The sequence below is a fragment of the Arachis ipaensis genome, chromosome B1 (assembly GCF_059453495.1).
Source record: "Arachis ipaensis isolate K30076 ecotype BB chromosome B1, ASM5945349v1, whole genome shotgun sequence".
NCBI lineage: Eukaryota > Viridiplantae > Streptophyta > Magnoliopsida > Fabales > Fabaceae > Arachis > Arachis ipaensis.
The window spans coordinates 7,201,741-7,209,141 of record NC_142436.1 but is presented as its reverse complement, the minus strand read 5'-3'; the positions used below and the strand labels follow the sequence as shown (position 1 = coordinate 7,209,141).

General features: G+C 34.8%; 2 non-coding genes across 2 annotated transcripts; both read left to right on the top strand.

The window, feature by feature from the left end:
* The first annotated feature begins 362 nt into the window (after positions 1-362).
* On the top strand, positions 363-446 carry TRNAL-CAA (transfer RNA leucine (anticodon CAA)). Its single transcript has one exon. It is a non-coding gene; the product is annotated as a tRNA-Leu (tRNA).
* Positions 447-685: 239 nt separating this feature from the next.
* On the top strand, positions 686-769 carry TRNAL-CAA (transfer RNA leucine (anticodon CAA)). Its single transcript has one exon. It is a non-coding gene; the product is annotated as a tRNA-Leu (tRNA).
* The last annotated feature ends 6,632 nt before the right edge of the window (positions 770-7,401 follow it).

Sequence of the window (7,401 nt, the reverse complement as noted above, 5' to 3'; positions counted from 1 at the left end):
TTTTTGAAATCTACGATTTTAGCATTTGACCGAGTCATTTTTCTCTGCGGTTCACGGTTCTACCGGTTTGACCGGTCGGTCCGAACCGCTTTTCAGAACCTTGGTTCAAATCCCACTTCTAACATTTAGAAAAATAACTTTTTTTAAAATTATTTGTTTTGATTTCAATCTTAAACAAATATTATTTTTAAGAGTTTGTTTGTTTCAAGTTAAAATCACTTCCAAAATAAAAAGGTATATATAATTCAAGATATTCATTATTCTATCTCATATGTATTTTTTCAAACTATAAGAAGTAAATCTCACTTATACAAGAGATTGTTTGTTATCAAAGTTAACTAAATTTTCCAAAATATAACATTGTCAGGATGGCCGAGTGGTCTAAGGCGCCAGACTCAAGTTCTGGTCTTCGTGAGAGGGCGTGGGTTCAAATCCCACTTCTGACATATGAAAAAATAATTTTTCGTAAAATTATTTATTTTGATTTCAATCTTAAACCAGTCTTATTTTTAAGAATTTATTTGTTTCAAGTTAAAATCACTTCTAAAATAAAAAGACATATATAATTTAAGATATTCATTATTCTATCTTATGTACATTTTCCAAACTATAAGAAGTAAATCTCACCTATACAAGAGATTGCTTATTATCAAATTTAACTAACTTTTGCAAATTATAATATATTGTCAGGATGGCCGAGTGGTCTAAGGCGCCAGACTCAAGTTCTGGTCTTCGTGAGAGGGCGTGGGTTCAAATCCCACTTTTGACATTTGGAAAATTAATATTTCGTAAAATTATTTGTTTTGATTTTAAGTTAAAATCACTTCTAAAATAAAAAGACATACATAATTCAAGATATTCATTATTTTATCTCATATACATTTTCCAAGCTATAAGAAGTAAATCTCACCTATACAAGAGATTGCTTATTATCAAATTTAGCTAACTTTTGCAAACTATAATATATTGTCAGGATAGTCGAGTGGTCTAAGGCATTTATTTGTTTTGATTTCAATGTTAAACAAGTATTATTTTCAAGAATTTGTTTAAGTTAAAATCACTTCTAGAATAAAAAGACATATATAATTTAAGATATTTATTATTCTATCTCATATACATTTTTCAAGCTATAAGAAGTAAATCTTACTTATACAAGAGATTGCTTATTATCAAATTTAACTAACTTTTCCAAACTATAATATATTATTAGGATGGCCAAGTGGTCTAAGGTGCCAAAGGGTGTGGGTTCAAATCCCACTTCTCACATTTGGAAACATAAATTTTCGTAAAATTATTTGTTTTGATTTCAATCTTAAACAAGTATTATTTTTAAGAGTTTGTTTGTTTGAAGTTAAAATCACTTCTAAAATAAAAAGGCATATATAATTCAAGATATTCATTATTGTATCTCATGCATTTTTTTAAGTAAGCAGACATGTTCGTTTTAATAAAGACGTTGGAGAGACTATTCTGATTTATTCTCTCTCTTGCTTCTCACTTCCGGACACACTTACTAGAGAAATTCATAGTTTCTCTCTTAATTTTGGTGGAAACAAAAAAGTTTAGAGAGAAAAATGCCTTGGATAAGTTGGGATACTATGACTCGACCGAAATTAAAAGGGGGTTAGGTTTCAAATATGAGTCCTGCTAGGGAGCCAATGGCTTATTTGTACAATGTGTACAATGGGCTATATGAATTACAAAATGAACATCACCCATAATATTCAGAATAACCATCCACCTTTCAAATCTAGAGCTCTAATACCATGTCATGATACCACTCATACTAGAAGCTTACGCTGATGGAAAAAGGTAACACTAATGATTATATCTCTAATACTCCCTAAACCTCCATTGTACGCATTGTACAAATATTTCATTGGCTCCCCATACTTTTCCTTCAAATATTTGGGTGCTTAGAACCTAGCTCTTCTAGCCAAACAGTGCTAAAAAATTGCTACTCAGCCACCATTCCTACTATCTGGAGTTCTAAAAGGTAAATATTTTTGCTGTGGCGGTATGATGAATGCTGAAATAGGAACTGTACCTTCTTGGGACTGATGAAGTATTTTGGAGGGTCGCAAGGTTATTGAGAATGGGATGGTGTGGCGAGTTGGTGACGGAGGTTGCAATAAAATCATCGGTGACCCTTGGCTCGCAACCCTATATACCCGTATTCCATCCCTCTATCGGTAAGCATTGGATACCAAATTGCATATAGCTTCTCTCACCCACTGCTGGAATTTTGCACATAGATTATGAGGAACTGAGCATTGTGGAAAGGATTTCATGAAAGACTCCCAACGATGCTGACCTTAAACCATCGTATCTCAACGGTCTCTTCAATATGTAAGAGATGTAGAAATAATCAACCACTGTGTTTACTTGTGCGAGAATTCAAAAGAGGTATGGGAATATGGGATAAATGTGACTTATCTTTAACAACTGGAGAAGACAACAACAACTCCTTCTTATGCTACTGGAATGCGAGGAAGGGATTGCTCCTAGGACAGAAGAACTATACTCGAGTGCTATACAATTAATTGGCACATCTAGAAGAGGAGAAATAGACTGCTCTTTGAGGGAGAATCATTCTTGGTGGATATTGTAGCCTCCTCTCCACTAAAGCTATACACTCAAGTCCAACATCCGCACAATTCCTAGATTCTGAAATGTTACTTCTTTTTCTTCTTTGAGTTTATTTACTTATGGTACTAATTTTTTTTAGTGTTGGGAGAACATCCACTTTCTTTCTTTGTCTGTGAACACTTGTAACTTTCTTTTAATTGATGAATAAAGTTATCTATCTTAGAAAAAAAAGAAGTAACTCTCACTTACACCAGAGATTGCTTGTTATCAAAGTTAACTAATTTTTTGAAATTATAATATATTGTCAAGATGGTCAAGTAGTCTAAGACAAAATTATTTATTTTGATTTTAGTTTAAACCAGTATTATTTTCAAGGATTTACTTATTTTAAGTTAAAATCACTTATAAAATAAAAAAAGAGATACACAATTCAAAATATTCATTATTTTGTCTCATACATTTTTCCTAGCTTTAGAAGTAACTCTCACTTATACAAGAGATTGTTTGTTATTCAAGTTAATTAATGTTTTCAAATTATTAGAGCTCTAACTAACTATTATTGTCAACTTATGTAACTTATCATAACTGACATAAATATGCTGATAAATATAGTTAGTATTAGTATCCTTTGAGATCCGGGTGAAGTATTCCTTCCCTATTTTCGAAAGTGCAATGGGAATGCTCTAAGGCTAGTATGCCTATGATTGAGACCTTGTAAACCCCGATTAATTAGTAGATAATTAGTCAGTAAATTATTTTTTTAATAAGGAAGATTAGAAATGCGAATATTATATCAAATTAGGATAGAGCTCACCGAAACGTGAATTTTAATACTAATTTCGAAGAAAACGATAATTTTCTGTCTAAGCTCTGATCGCTGCACCGTAACTTTTCCGTCCGAGCTCCGATCGCTTGATGGAGGTATTGAATTTCTTTGTTCTTTGATGTTTTAGGATCCAATTAGCTTGAGAAAAATGTTCACTCTTGCTTATGTGAAGCTTGGGTAAGGTGAGGATACAATAACTCTATTTTAATTTCATTGGATTTGAGCTTTGAGTATTAAATTGGATATATATGTGTTATAAATGTGTATTAGGTTGTGAATAAATAATTGGAGCTCGAAATTGTGAATACTGAAACTTGGAGGAAGTGAATTAGTTGAGGTTTTGAGGGCTGTGTTCTTTTAGGAAAATTGTCTTGGAATAATACTTGGGAATCGGCTAAGGTATGGTTTAGGTTTCTTGCATTTAATATATAATGTTCTGTGAAAACTTAGGCTAGATGACCATAGGATAAGTTGGAATGCAGGTGTATATTTAATGTTTAGTAATGTGTTGATGAATATGCTTGGTTTGGTTTGGTGATTTGTTTGTAAGATGATATTGGTTGCTAGTTGGATCTTTGAAAGGATATGTGATTGAATTGTTGATTATATGGCTATATTTTAGTTTGGTTGAATGATGATTGATGAAAAGATATGGAGCTTGTTGAGGATTATTGTTGGCAATTTGGACTGGTGGTAATAGGTTTGAAAATAATTGGAATGGAAATTTCGAATGAAAAATGAGGTATTTTGTGTTAAAAGCCTAGGAATTGTGAACTATGATTCTTAGTTGAATTTTGGTTGTTGGATTTGAATATTGTATGAGTATAATTATTGATCTGAGGTAGATTTATTGTGGTAATTGTTATGATGATGAGGAAGGGTATATTGAATTGAAAAGAATGCAGGTTTGGACTCGAAAAGGGTGGCAAAGTCTGAGTTTTAGAGGAGATGCTGCCGAAATTTTATAAAAATTAGAGATTTTGTTTATATGATTATTTAAAAAGATTTAGATTCAAAGGTTATATGGTTTGATTTTGAGTTATTAAGAAAATGAGCATGTTTTAAGTTTGATTCATTTAGAAAAGAATGAATTATATTTTGAATTGGAACTATTGATGGACGGAATGGGAGGTGTGATAATGAAGGATAAGGATTGAATATGATTGATGTATAATAATGAATGAGATGCGATTGGGAATGATGTGGATGTTGATGAATTATAATTGTATTATTTATATGGCTTATGAATTTGAATGATCTGAGATACGAGATTCCCTGGATTAAGTGCCGTGGCTTGCCACCACGTGTACCAGGTTGAAAACTCGATACTCTGTTGACCCTACGACGTAAGTGTGACCGGGCACTATATAAATTCCCGGGAATGTTACCCCCATTGAGCAATATTGATTATTTGAGAAAAAGCTATGCATAGACTCTTGGGGATGCACGTCGAGGAACAGTCTAGGACAATTCAGACTTGTCGGGTTGGCTAGATAACCGACAGATGAGCCTCATCAGCTATAGGACAGGCATGCATCATATGCATATTACTTGAACTACTTGCTTGTGCTTTAATTGGGTGTGCCTAAATGTACTTGCCATGTTAAATGTGTACTTGTTACCTGCAGTATTTGTAACCTTCTTGTGCTTGCCTTTATCTGTTTAAATATCTGTGAAAATGCGTGATGGAGTTGGAGGTATGAAGGAATGGCAGTATAGGACTTAGATTTAAGGTTAAGTTAAGTTAAGTTTAAATATTCTTAGAAAACCACCTTTTATGGCTTCTGTTTAATACTTTAAGCTCTATAATCTGAGTGTCAGCGTTCTAGGATTGCCTCTGGCATTCCCAGGACCTTATATATTATGTGTGAGGCACCTTTACCATACTGAGAACCTCCGGTTCTCATTCCATACTATATTGTTATTTTCAGATGCAGGTCGAGAGGCAGGTCGAGAGGCATCTCGTTAGGCGTCTGGACTCTTGAAGCGGAGTGGTTACTGGGTTATTTTGCTATGCTATGATATATATATATATATATATATATATATCCGTATAACTTATTCTTTTTTATCCTCTTAGAGGTTTATGGAGAGGCATGATTGTGTATATGTACTTTTGAGTTTTGGATATGTATATATATATGTAATAACCCAATTCGAATGGGAAGGAAGTGAGCTTATTTTGTCAGTCGGTCCACAACCACCCAAATAGCGTCACAACCAGACCGAGTTCTAGGTAAACCTATCACAAAATCCATTACGATACCCTCCTATTTCCATTGTGAAATCTCCAAAGGCTGAAGGGTCCCTGGTGGTCTCTGATGCTCATTCTTAACTTTCTGACACGTTAAAAAATTTAGATACGTGCAATGCCACATCATTCTTTATCCTTGGTCACCAGGACATCGCTTTCAGTTCTTGATACATTTTGGTACTCCCTGGGTGTATTGAAAACCCACTCTTATGAGCTTCCTTCAAGATACTCTGTCGTAGGTCTCCAACATCTAGCACAACAATCCAGTTCTTGAACCTCCACAAGTCATCCTGTCCTTTTGACACCCTCGACTGTTTTCCCTGTTCAATTGCTGGTAATACCTTTCGTAACGCTTCACTATCTTGATGAGCTTTCAGAAGTTCTGATTTAAAATCACTTGAAATCTGCAACTGACTCAAACACAAAATTCCATATTCTTCTCTAATTCCCAAATTCAAACCTTGAAATGCCCTTAGTAATTCTTCTTCCCATAGCATTATCCAAGCTGCATATAAAGATTTCCGACTCAAGGCGTCCGCCACAACGTTCGCTTTTCCTGGATGATAATTCAATTCAAAATCATAATCTTTCAGAAACTCCATCCATCTCCTCTGATGCATATTCAATTCTTTTTGCTCAAAGAGATACTTCAAACTCTTATGGCCTGAGAAGACATGAAACTTAATGACATAGAGATAATGTCTCTAGATTTTCAGAGCAAACACAATAGCAGCAAGTTCTAAGTAGTGAGTCGGATAGTTCATCTCATGCAGCCTTAATTGCCATGAGGCGTATGCTACAACATTCCGGTGCTGCATTAGAACGCACCCCAAACCCTTCAGCGATGCATCACAGTACACTCCAAACGGCTCACTTGGTTCAAGCAATACCAATACGGGTGCAGTAATCAACCTTTGCTTCAATGCTTGGAAACTCTCTTCACACTCCGGAGTCCAAACAAAAGGCGTATCCTTCCTAGTCAATTTAGTTAAAGGTAAGGCGAGCTGTGAAAATCCTTTAATGAATCTGTGATAATACCCCACCCAACCTAGGAAACTCCTGATCTCTGTCACTGAAGTTGGTCGCTCCCAATTCATCACTGCTTCCACCTTAGCAAGATCCATAGCTATTCTCTGCTTACTGAAAAGTAGCCGAGAAACTTTACTTCACTCTTCCAAAACTCACATTTAGATAACTTAGCATATAACTTTCTGTCTCTTAGAATTTGCAGCACAGCTCGCAAGTGATCAGCATGTTCCTCTTCAGATTTAGAATAAACAAGAATATCATCAATGAAGACAATAACAAACTTGTCCAGATATGGTCGGAAAATCCTGTTCATATAATCCAAAAATACTGCCGGGGCATTAGTTAACCCGAAAGACATCACTGTATACTCATAATGACCATAACGTGTCCTAAAAGCAATTTTCAGAATATCCTCATCTCTAAACCTTATCTGATGATACCCGGATCGCAGATCAATCTTAGAAAACACACCTGCACCTTGTAATTGATCCAATAGGTCTTCGATTCTAGGTAACAGATATTTGTTCTTTATAGTAATCTTATTCAACTGCCGATAGTTGACACACAACCGCATACTACTATCCTTCTTCTTTACTAGTAACACTGGCGCTCCCCACGGAAAAACACTTGGTCGGATAAAATGCTTACCCAATAGATCTTTCAGCTGAACCTTCAGTTCAGCCATTTCTAAAGGTGACATCCT